At 37.9% G+C, this 13304-nt stretch overlaps 1 protein-coding gene across 3 annotated transcripts in view; it reads right to left on the bottom strand.

Annotated features, from left to right (window-relative positions):
- The window catches only part of LOC129776735 (MDS1 and EVI1 complex locus protein EVI1-A), a 277466-nt gene that overhangs the window by 247415 nt on the left and 16747 nt on the right, over window positions 1–13304 (bottom strand). The gene's annotated exons all lie outside the window — the stretch shown is intronic.

Raw genomic sequence — 13304 nt, 5'->3', positions numbered from 1 at the left:
TCGTATGAAAATCTTTTTCTTGTTTTGTCCACGGATCAGTTGAATGTTTTTGAAAACAACACATTGATATATCCGCGTTGGCGGCATTGAGCTTCGTTTACTAGTTTAGGAAAGCGTGAAAGAATAGCTGATTTTCAGTCGGAATGAACATGTTTTCAAAATTAAAATTATAAATGAAAATTAGCTTTTCCATATCAAACTAGTATTCTATTTAAATGAAAAACATTTTTGTTTGCAGGTGGTGAAAAAGTTTCATACGAAAATTGTTTATGAAGCCAACTCTATATTATGATGAAAAAATTCAGCAACAGTGTTGGAATTGTTTACCCATTTGGTTGAATGAAAGTCACAAACACGTGTTTCAAATAATCAAATTACATGATGTGGCTATTTTCATTCAAATTTTAAAAACCGGCTTCGTGTCTTCTAATTTGATGGAGATTACACTAATGAGTTTGGGACCCAAATTATGGCCCTAATTTGAAGTTGCCACCAGACGTCGACACCATGCCACTGTCATTCGCGACTACGAAGCTGAATTTGACAGCTTGTGTGCGTGAAGCGAATGTCAACAAAGAATTGCAAAAAGAATGTGATTTTTAAACGCACCGTTTTTAACGTTTTTTGCAGAAATTTTCGTAATGGTGGCAAACGGTTGGAAAATGAGTTTTCCTTATGCAGTGAAAAAAACTTTGCCGTAGCTTAAGCTGAATTTAACTTATAAGTGTTTTTCTGTGACCTTGTTTCATGTATTATCAGGAGCCATCAGTCGGATAAAATGAAACCTGCAACGTGGCTGTGGAGTTTGCGGATGTGTTCGATTACGCTGCGGGTGGAAGCCGTTTAGTCGTCGAAGGCGAAAAAGTATTCAAAGCTGAACATCTTTTAATAGTTGGTGTTGAAGAAGTTCACGATGAAGGCTTCAGTATTTTCTCGTCCTGCCTCCAGTCATCATCTCCAAGCTCGGAACCCCATACAATAAAAATTACGAAAATCTCCTTCTCCAAATGGTTGTTTTCGTGTTCCTGTAAAGCTGGCAAAGGGAAGTGCAAACACGTCATGGCTGTTTTGTATCATTTGCTTAAGTATGTTATTTCTTTATTATTGCACATTTTGCACCAAGTTGGACTGTTTCACACTTTTCAAAAGTACGAAAATGTGAATGTGAATACTTGGAGAGTAGAAGTTCGACACGGTGAAATGGAGGCTACAAATACGGGAGGTTTTTGTAGGTTCTATCTTTAGCCGTAGTCGTTGGATCCAGTCTAGATACCGCGATTTGTCCGTTTTCGGAGGGAAGGCATGAAAAGAAATTCCGGGGCGATATCTCTGCTTACATCCGGGGACGACACAAACATTACGGCTTTTGAATTTTGCAGATTGTTCGGAGTCAGCTTTAAGCAAATTTCGTCCGACTTGCATGTTCTCCGGGCAATTTACGCAGCTTTTTACGTCCATATTTCACACGTTCTAAGGAAAATATTTTGAAAAATATTAGAGCACTGAATTGAATAGAAGCCAGATCTTTGTATTTTAGGTATTTTATGAACACTAATCGGATATTTTTATATTAAATTTCATTAATTCGGTTTACCTCTCTCGCAGGTAGATTGACAGAGGGTGCACTCGAAACTGAATGGGGTAGAGAAAATTGGAGAATTATTTCATGGGCTTTGAATCACCAATATCTGCAAAAAAAAATTAATCCACTGGACTTACACAAATCAAATGTAAAAAATCATGGTATGGGTACATTCGTAATTGTTCAGATCATTGATGTTTACTCGCCAGCGAGTAACTGACAACGTATAAACCCAATTTTACTGCCGTTACTTGCATGAATTTAGATAGTTTGGATACAAACGATTAACAAGAATTACTCGCAAAGTTATTTCTAATCAATTGTATGGAAGAATTTTCAACTATATTCCTAATTTCGCTCATATGATTTTTTTTTTCAAATCGGACCGTGGGCCGCATAAACAACGTCGGAGGGCCGCATACGGCCCGCGGGCCGTAGGATGGCCACCGCTGCTCTAAGGGAAAGAGATACCTAATTTGACATTTTTGAATTTTTTTCAAAGTCGACATCAACTTTTAAGGTTTTTGGCCGCCATTTTTTGTAGAAGGAATATAAAAAAACTGAAAAGAGTACCATGTGTCCATAGGTTTCACTAATGCATAGCTACAAATAGAATCAAGAAGTGTGCCAAAAAAAAACAGTGCTCGAGGTCAACTCAGTGTGTCTTTTCTAAGTGTTTTCGGATGAAATCAGTAATGACTCATCTGGCAAGACTTTAAAGAATCATTCTATCCAATATTTACAGTTTTAGTAGTTCTGTATAATGCTGGGCATAGGATTTTTTCTGAGGTGTTATTTGATGGTTATTTACACGTCAAACTTTGATGAATTATTAAATAATAACTATCTGTACTACAGTTAATTACTATGCATTGGAAGTTGTGGAAATATATCTCCTATTAAACAGTTCACAGCTTTCAAAAATATCCTCAATATTTGTCAAGATACTACCAATAGTAACTTTCTCTATATTTGACCCAATTTCACCCCCATCAACAGTATATGTAACCCGCGTAGATTCGAAAGTGGCGATACTTTTTGAACAGACATCGCACAGTTGGAGGAAAAATATTTGTTTGATGTTTCAAATATCAATTATTAGAAAAAAATAATAATATTTCAACGTTAAGGTGATAAGGCTATGATGAGTACAGTGGAGTAAAAAATTGAGATTTTTGTGGATTTTGGTTTAGTTCTCACCAGGAATTGTTTAAAGCGATATTGCAGCGAAATTAAGAAAAACAGAAGTTAGGTGTCAAAGATCAAATTGTAGAGCGGTTAGAAAGTTTTGATTTAGTTGATAGAAACAATCAAGTTCATTATGATTTTTTGGGATAAAAGTAATAAGAACACTTTAAAAACAACTATCTTCTAAGTTTTTCACTTTCTAAATGTTATTTAAATCCACTAATTAGCGTACTTTTTTGAAGTAGAGCCAGCTTAAGGGGGGGTGAGGCCTGTCTGAAAGGTCGGAAAATAAAGAATTTTCGTGAATTTTTTTTCGGATGTTATGAATAAAGTGAAGTTTTCGTGTATTTTGGTTATTGTTTAAGGTATATTTGAAGATGTATTTTCCATTTGTTGAGTGCACGAATAATGATTACGACGCTGTTGACAGCTGGATGCGTCGATGCTGTCTGAAAATCGGTACCTTACTGGTGGTATCGGTTCTAAAGCAACGGGGTGTCGTAGAACAAATTCCAATAAATATTTTGAAATTTAGGGGCCTAAAGCGTTACACAGGGGTTTTCGAAAATTCGAAAAAATTGCCAAAACGGCGGCCATTTTTTGTTAAAAATTTGGTATTCTTCATGAATTATCATTAAATAGTGATTTTTAAAAAATCGAAAAAAATAGATATTAGAAAACGGCTTTGTAACGCCTTACATAATACGTTTTTACATGCTGATAAAAAAAATTCAACCAAATCGGTCGAGTAGATCCTGAGATATCGATACCACCAGTTGAAATAACATGGTTTCGAAAAAAACGCGTTTTAAAATTCGTACAGCAATACTATATCCCTTGAGGTGATTTCATACTTTTGGCTGTAACTTTTCAATAAAATCAAATATCGAAACATCCTTATTTCAGAAGGCATAAGCTTCCCAAAAATGCAAAAAAACAAAAATTAATTTTTTTCGATTTTCCAGACCGGGGTCCCACCTTAAGGCAAACGGAGCCCGGAACGATAAAGAAGTTTCATAACTCTATCGTTGTTGAAATTCGACCATATGCGTGAAAGGATTTTTTCATCAAGTATGGTCATCTATCACCTACTAAGAGATTCTGGATATTTTTTTTATGTGAGAAAGGTGTTATCTGACTTTAAGGCGATGAATCAAGAATTAAATTCTTCTTTCATAATAAAAATACCAAAAATATATGCTTAAAAAACAAATAAAATATATATTTTTTGACTCGATTATATGCAGTGGAAAAAATGGGATACTGTGTACTGTCTTCTGTATAATCGAGACCGCCCTGTACAAGAACCGGTACTCACTGTAGCCAATTCGAAAGATGAAAGATTTGTGATTGAAAACTGCGGCAAATGTAGGATCCGTACATAAAGGGTGTGAGAATGTGGGAATGTGAATTTTGTGGCGAGTTAAACGTAACAAAATATTAACTCCACTGAAAAAACAAAACATGAAAAAATCTCTCTTCTATTCATTCATTAAATTTAATTTTAGTGAAAATATGTGTCTTCAAATTTTCGAAAACATCTCACCCTTTGAAGAATGAAAAACTTTAAAATAATTATATACTGGTTCATCGTTGGGTCAATCCCCAACAACACAAAGCAAGTATTCCCGTGGTCTTCGATTCCGCGAAAGCGCTCTCAAATCGCTCCAATCGCACAGACCGCGATTATTTATGCGACAATTGATAAACGATGCCGCCCGGGAGTAGTTCATGATAGAGAAAAGAACCGCAAAATGATCTCATTTTGGTTCGGTGGGCGTGTGTGCTTTACAGTGTGCTGATTACAAAATGAGAGATCCCTATTGGCAAACATATATCTCGGTGGCTTAACTTTCATGGATCCTCGGACCCCGTGGGTGCATTTGTAATCAGGGGGCTAGCCTGGGTTTCTATTTATGGCATATTTATAATCACTAATAACGGTCAACAAACAATTTAGTCGAGGGAAAAAAGTGAAAGAAAAGAGAGAAAAAAGCCCGCTAGTCTAATTTTAACACGCTGCACCCCAATACCTCGAGGGTAGACGGAGACAGGGTTCTGAGTGCCGTTGCTTTTAATAATCGAAATTTTGAAACTTCAATGCGAAGTTCCCCATCAAAATTGGCTGCCATAAAGCCATAAATCAGCTACAGCTGGTTGGGAATCATATTACGACGATGACGACCGCCGGTCGGTCGAGATTGTGTCGCACTATCGGATCCAACCTACGGATCATCCACTCGCCGAGGAAGGAAGTTGTGACACTCATCTCGGCGGATCGATCCAAACCAAATCAAAACGGTGACTTTCGCTGCCCAGCCAGACCATAGAAAAACGACACCGGGCTCTAAACGCTCGAATATCCATCTTTTATTGAACCACTTTAAACCGTTCGACGGCGACTGACACAACGCTGAACAAGTGGATTAACAAAAAAGTGGACAATCAAACCATCAAACCATAAAACATAAATAGACAGCTCCGAGCGGAGAAGCCGAGGTATTAACAAACCTTTTTTTATTCGTTCGGCGGATGAACCGCACAATGTGCGTACGTAAGCGGCAGACGATTTCCAACAACGTTTGCTAATATATTTAGCGCGCTTTTATCGAGCAGACCCCGTCTCCACTTCTCCACTTTCCCTTCGCCCAGCGCCCTATGATTTTAGAAAACAATAGATCGCCCCGATTGAGCACACACGCATTCGAGCCGCCATCTGCCCAGCGGCCATCCCGTCTCCAATTCCGTCATCAATCAACGGCAGCAGAGGTAAATGAGTGAAAGGGGGGAGCAGGGGAAAAAATTGAAAACTAAATTCCATCTAAGCATCGAAAGGTGGAGACCACACCGAACACTACGGTACGCATGAGTTATGGACCTGCGTAGCCCCAACAGACGGCGGATGTCCCATGCTTCATCGAAGTTTTGCGCAATGTGGTCACTCAGGATATGAGAGTCGATGACGGATTGACTGTTTCTCCACAAATGACGATTTTTTCATAAATTTTATTTTAGTATTTTATGATTTGGCTCAAATTTTTGAGACGAAGTCTTTATAACTAAAAAGGAAAATTTGCGTCGTCGGTTTGCCATTGTGACCCCAGTCTTAATTTTGAGAGGGGCCTAAGCAAAGATTGCTTGAAAATTAAAAAAAGGGGAAGGTTTTCGTGATAGTTTGAGACCACTCCCCCCTCTCTAAGGGGGGGCTGCCATACAAATCAAACACAAATTTCTACATTACTCGGGAATTAATCAAGTAAATGAAACGAAATTTGGCATATGGAGGTTTCAGGGTGCAATAAATGTTTCTATGGTGGTTAGACTCTGCACCCCCCTCTCTAAGGGGGTGGGGTTGGATGTCCGCCATACAAATTAAATCCACAAATTTCTGCAAAACTCGAGAATTAACGAATGAAACTCAAATTTCTACATTACTCACAAATTAATCAATCAAATAGAATCAAATTTTGTATGTGGAGGTTTTAGGGTGCAATAAATGAGTCTATGGTGGTTAGATACTCCTCCCCATCTCTTAGGTGGGGCTGCCATACAAATGAAACACAAATTTCTGCATAATTCGAGAATTAATCAAGAAAATTAAACCAAATTTGCATGCGGAGGTTTTAGGGTGCAATAAATGTTTTTACGGTGGTTAGACACTCCACCCCCCTCTCTAAGGGGGAGCTGCCATACATACGGGGTCGTTTAGAAGATCAATCAATGAATAAAGGGTGTGTCACATCAAATTACATCACGGAAAAAACGCTGTAGAAATTTTTTTTTTTAGAAATTATATCTTCAGCTTTCGCTTATAATCAGATAAGAGTGTATAGATCACGTTGGCCATGCTTCACTGTCAATTTTTCGTAAATTTGGAAAAATGTCGTCGAACGAAAAAGAGTGTCGTGAATTAATCCTGCGCACTCATTTCGAGAATCCGGAGTTGTCACATCGGGAGATCGGTAAGATGCTGGGAATCGTCCAATCCACGGTCAGCAGAGTACTAAATCGATACTTCGAGAACCTAACCATCGATCGGAAGGTGAAGAACGGCAAAAAAGGATGCTCCGTCAGTGAAAAAGATCACAAGCGCGTAGTTAAGCAGTTTAGACGTGATCCGAGAAGTTCGGTCCGGGATGTCGCCAATAAGCTGAATTTGAAGTTCTGAAGTTCATTCGTCCAGCGGACCAAGCAGCGGGAGGGGCTGCGTACATACAAGGTTCAGAAAGCTCCTAACCGCGACGAAAGGCAAAACATGGTGGGGAAGACGCGAGCCCGGAAGCTGTACACCGAAATGCTGACGAAGCCGCATTGCCTGGTAATGGACGACGAAACCTACGTCAAAGCGGACTTTCGTCAGCTGCCGGGCCTGTTGTTCTTCTCCGCAGAGGACAAATTCAGCGTTCCGGAGGAGATTCGCAAGCAGAAACTATCCAAGTTTCAAAAAAGTACATGGTGTGGCAAGCGATCTGCTCTTGCGGATAGCGGAGCGCCCCCTTCGTGATGAACGGCACGGTAAACGAGCAGGTTTACCTTAAGGAGTGCCTACAGAAGCGCTTACTACCACTATTGAAGCAGCACGAGGGCCCGACCATCTTCTGGCCGGATCTCGCTTCGTGCCACTATTCAAAGGACGTGTTGGAGTGGTACGAAGCCAACGGGGTCACCTTCGTGCCAAAGGAAATGAACCCGCCCAACGCGCCGGAGCTTCGCCCAATAGAGAAATATTGGGCGATTATGAAGCAGGCCCTCCGGAAGAACCCAAAAGTTGTCAAATCGGAGGCGGACTCCAAGAGAAAATGGATTTCTGTTCAAAAAAAACTACAACCTGACGTTGTACAGAACCTTATGGACGGGGTAAAGAGGAAGGTGCGAGCATACGGGCTTGGGCTCGAAGTATAAATAAAAAGAAAATGCCAAAAGTATTAAACAACTTTTGGCATTTTCTTTTTATTCATACTCATACTACTATTTTTATTTTACTGTCTAAAATTTTCAAAAGGATCGGTCTACTGGGCGAATTTCTACAGCGTTTTTTTCCGTGATGCAATTTGATGTGACACACCCTTTAGTTCTGCGATTGGACCCATGAACTAACTTGCTCATAGTAAGAAAACGTGAATGTTTGAAGGTATTGATGACAAAAAAACAAATTTTGAGCCGGACGAAGTTTGCCGGGTCAGCTAGTGTCGAACTAAAAGGTATTGATAGATTTTTCAAATAGCGTTTACACACATCATACTTTATCCATTTCTATTCATTCTGTTATACAAAGCGTTTCGGTAAAATAAAATGTTTTTTTTTTTGCACAAAAAAAAATATGTTGAAAAAACAGTGAATCTCGACGTTTCATGCAATTTCAAGACCTTTTGCATAAACAGATGAAAATACCGATTTCATGTACTCCCCTCTTGGGTAGTTTTCCGGTTTTCAAAGAATTCTAACTTTGACGTCTGCGACACTAGAAAATGAAGTCCGATTTGGGTGATATTTTGCAATTTACCGTGCAAATTAACATTTCACGGGAAATCACGAATGAGAAATCGAGATGGCCATTTTCATTGGCGCCCCAACCCATACGTTAGGTGATGTTTCATGCTACTTGAAGACATTTGGTATTAAAATATTTTTTGAAAACTCTGATTTCATGTACTCCTCCTTGGGAGATTTTCGAGTGTCAAAAAATCTAAGCTTTGAGCGCTTCGAGGTGCCCTTAGAGCATGACCGATTGAGCCGAAATTTTGCACTGGTCATTTTTTAGGCCGTTAAACAAAATGTACATGGTCGGTTTTTGAATTTGACACGACCATTTTCCTTCCCAATCTTATCTATATAAATAAAAATGTAAGGCAAAATCTGTTGGTAAGCGGAAAACACGAAGAAAGGATGGTCCGATTTTAGCCTTCTTAATTATGTTGTATTCGTCTCTTCTCGTAGATCAATATAGTAGAGAGTAAAACCGAAAATTTTCGGAAAACTCTGAAGGAAGGTCGGAAAATTCGGAAAATTGAATTCCCACATGTTCGAAAATTTCATCATAAAAAGCGTTGTTAGTCCATTCGATGTTTGCGCTATCGAAATTGATCTTTGTTCGTAAGTGGAAGTGGGTTTTCAGGCGAAATAACGCGTTCCCATATCTTATAACTATATAAATAATAATATAGGGCAAAATCGGAAAACCCGAAGAAGGGATGGTCCGATTCTAGCCTCCTGTATTTTGTTGTATTCATCTCTTCCCCTAGATCAATATAGTAGAGAGAAAAACCAAAAATTTTCGGAAAACTCTGAAGGAAGATAGGAAAATTCGGAAAATTGAATTCCAAATTTCTGCATAAATCAAAAATTAATCAAGCAAATGGAGCCAAATTTGGCATGTGAAGGTTTTACGGGGCACAAAACGTTTCTATGGTGAATACACTCCTCCCACCACTCTAATACAAACGAAACACAAACTTCTGCATAACTCGAGAACTAATCAAGCACAATTTGGGATGTGAGGGTTTTTGGGTATGAGAATTGTTTCTATGATGATATCACACCCCTCCCCCCCTCTGGAATGGAGAGGGGGTCTCATAAAAATATTACACACATTTCAACCAAAAATATTCCAACCAAACATGACAATTGAAAATGTTCCGGAAAACTATGAAGGAAAAAGGGAAAATTCGGAAAATTAAATTCCCATATGTTCTTCAATTACATAGTGACAAGTGCTGTTACTCCATTTGATGTTTGCGCTAGCGAAATTGATCTTTGTTTGAAACTGGAAATGGATTTTAATGTGATGAAACGCACTCCTATATCTTCTTCTATCTATACCAATAAAAAAGTATCGCCGAATGTGTTGAATGTGCAGAACTCGAGGAAGGAATTGTCCGATTTAGGGCTGTCTTTATTCTATCTTATTTTCTGTATAAAACATTTTTTCCATGTAACACAGAAACATGTTATTTGCAAGTGGTTGAAAAATCTTGAACGAGAATTGTGTCTGAAAATAATCTGATATCATAATGATGAGTTTTGTTAGAAATACTAGAAATTTTACAGTAAAAGGTAAATCTAACGGGGTCGATTAGAAGATCAATCAATGAACAGTTCTGCGGTTGGACCCATGAAATTGCTCATAGTAAGAAAATGTGAATGTTTGAAGGTATTGATAACAAAAAACAAATTTTGGGCGGGACGAAGTTTGCCGGATCAGCTTAGTATATATACATAAAAATGGATTTCTGTCTGTCTGTCTGATTCTTATGGACTCAGAAACTACTGAAACGATCGACATGAAAATTTATATGTAGAGGTTTTTGGAGCCGCGGAAGGTTTTCATGACAGTTTGAGACCCCTCCCCCCTCTCTAAGGGGGGGCTGTCATACAAACGAAACACAAATTTGGCATAAGGAGGTTTTAGGGTGCAATAAATGATCCAAGGGAGGAAGGGGGGGGGAGGTGGGTTTCTGTCTTCATTCTGTTATATTTTGTGTATCAAACATTCATTCCATTTAACGGAGAAACATGTTATTTGCAAGTGGTTGAAAAATCTTGAACAAGAATTGTGTCTGAAAATAATCTGATATTCTAATGATGAATTTTGGTGGAAGTACTAGGAATCTTATAGTAAAAGGTTAATTCAACGGGGTCGATTAGAAGGTCAATCAATGAACAGTTCTGCGATTGAACCCATAAACTTGCGCTTAGTAATAAAACGTGAATGTTTGGAGGTATAGATAACAACAAACAATTTTGGGCGGGACGAAGTTTTCCGGGTCAGCTAGTATACATATACATGTGGTATATAAAACATCGGATATTGCTTTTTTTTCGGATCGATTCATATTTTAAATAGGGTGGGAAACGTTTTAATTCGCGCGTTTATTGAAAGTGCTCCCCTGAGTTTTTGTGAGTGCCTGATATTTGCATAATTATTACAGACATTCGTCAAGTTTGAGCTCCCTGATTTTTTACTATTTAACTAGTAACTGCTATTTATTAACTTCAAGGTATTAACTTATATACACAATAGCCTTTCCAACGAAAGTATATTTTTTTTGTTTCACTGTTCAGTTTTATTGGACTGTGGAGGCCATTGATATGAAACATCCATCGTTGTGTTATTAATAGCACCAATAGTCCAATGTTTCTTACCGCAAGCAGCAGAACGTGTGTAGATGGAGAGAGGCTGGATCATCACCAACACGCTTGAAGATTATGGCCGTAATTTTGACAGAATGATTTGCACCGAAATATATTGTCAACAGCTTTATTAACTCTCCTGAACTCGCGCACAAAATCGTAACTCTTCTACTCACAGACTGTGCGTGTCTCTGTAATATTGCTATTGTGTCTTTTTAGGCGTTGTTAGTATTTATTTAGAGAAAGAGATACAATTGAACGAAAAAAACCCCAGAAAATATTTTTTCTTTTACTTCATTCAGTTTTGAAAGTCATTTAATTCAGCCACCTCATTGAGTCTCGGGCTGTCAGACCGTATGCGCGAGTATAAGCGGGTAAAAACAATTAATGAGGGAGACATAATAATTTGTTGAATAAATGAAAATCGGCACCTATTCCAATTATGACATATTTTTTTTATTATTCAAGGCGGTGTTGGGAATCTTCGTAGTTACATTGGTTGCTTAGTAAGCGATCGATCGTTAGTTCAAAACTCAGGGCCCACATTGACCATCTTTGTGTTGTTACAGAATAACTACGTCCACGCAACAATCATCAGCGATGGAGAATCGATCCACGGTCGAATAAAGGTCGATTTATCTGCCAACTGCTCTGCTCTGCAAGAAACATCGGGCTGCTGTTCTATTAATAACACAACAATTATCATAATAACTGTCTCTGCTGTCTGCTAGTCTAACTGGATAATGGATGAATAGAAGGAATGCTCTTACGCCTAAATGGCTATTGTGTGTTGTACCATATGCAATGGTATAGAAGAAATACTCTTACGTCTAAATGGCAACTTGTAATGCGCTATTTATATAGATATGATAAACGTGTGACATGTACACGATTAAAATTCGGCTCTGTTACAGCTAAAATGCTAATGAGCCTAAAATAAACAAATGGGATAAAAGAAGGCGGTGTTTTTTGTTGCACCGTGTTTTCTAAAGTTGGTTTAGTAACAAGATCATTATCTGTTATTTGTTTGACTTTGTTTGACCCCCGAAAATCCCACAAATCACTTAGAAACCATTTATACAATCCGTTTAGCTGATCTGACAGTTAAACCGATACCGAAAAGTAAAAAAAAAGTAACCTATACTGCCGTTCTACGCATAGTTGTTCCATGTTACTTTTTGACAATTTTCACTTTTCTTCACAAAAACAATGTGTTTATGCCTAATCTCCCGGAAAAACACAAAAAAAGCTATTGTTTGTACCCAGCTTTAAAAACTCTACTCTACTGCTAACAATAGATTTGTTTTTTTTATGAGAATTCAGTTTTCCAAATTTCACATTTTCCTTCAGAGTTTTTCGGAAATTTTCCAATTTTTCTTTCTATTTCATTGATTTATAAGCAGAGACGAATACAACAAAAAAAAAAGACGGCTCAAATCGGACGCTTTCTTCTTCGGGACTCGCGCTTAGCCACACATTTGGCGATCTATTATTATTTATGTTTCAGCGGATTACCCGGAATGTCCGACGCGAAGGCTTTCTTATCGGCACTATTGGCCTCTGGACCCAAAAACGTGGATGCCACTTGACTAAACGAACACTTTTTCGCTTCGTTGGTGCAATTGAACCGGATTGTTCAATTGCATACACGTGATTCTGTAGAAAAATAAAAAAAAAACGAGATTACGCAAATCACCTTGTTTTTTGTCCTAACTTTAGCTAAATACTCAAGGAATTCATTTGAGGTACACATAGTTTCAATTAAAATTCATTTTAATATTTATACTAAATACTAAACAATTTATGTAGATAGATAGATAGAAGATATAGGAATGCGTTATTTCATCTGAAAATCCATTTTCACTTTCGAACAAAGGTCAATTTCGTTAGTGGAAACATCTAATGGACTCACAACGCTTATCACGATGTAATTGTAAAACATATGGCAATTGATTTTCCGATTTTTCCGAGTTTCCTTCATAGTTTTCTTAAAATTTTCCGATTTTTTCTCTCCATATCATTGATCTACAGGCAGAGAGAGAGACGAATACAATAAAATGAAGTCGGCTCAAATGGGATATTTTCTTCCTCGTTTCGTCTCTTTATTTATGTAGATTAAACAGTTGGGCCGGATTTGGGATATAGAATATTCGGCAAGCTTCGAGACCGGACGACCAGATATCCGGGAGTATTTTTACATTTTTCATACCATATTTTTCAAAATACGTACCTTCAGCGTAATTTTTTTTCTCTTAATTTCTACATGCACACTGTGAATCAAGACTTTTAATTTTGTAGTGCATAGAAAAAAATAAAACCAACATTTAGAGATAAACAAGATCATAGCTGCCAAAAATTCTACACCTCCAAGCATTCCGGAACACTGGTTCATCTTCAACATCAA

This window comes from Toxorhynchites rutilus, chromosome 3 (assembly GCF_029784135.1).
Source record: "Toxorhynchites rutilus septentrionalis strain SRP chromosome 3, ASM2978413v1, whole genome shotgun sequence".
Classification (NCBI taxonomy): domain Eukaryota; kingdom Metazoa; phylum Arthropoda; class Insecta; order Diptera; family Culicidae; genus Toxorhynchites; species Toxorhynchites rutilus.
Note: the sequence above shows the minus strand (reverse complement) of the source record. Positions and strands in the feature narration are given on the sequence as shown.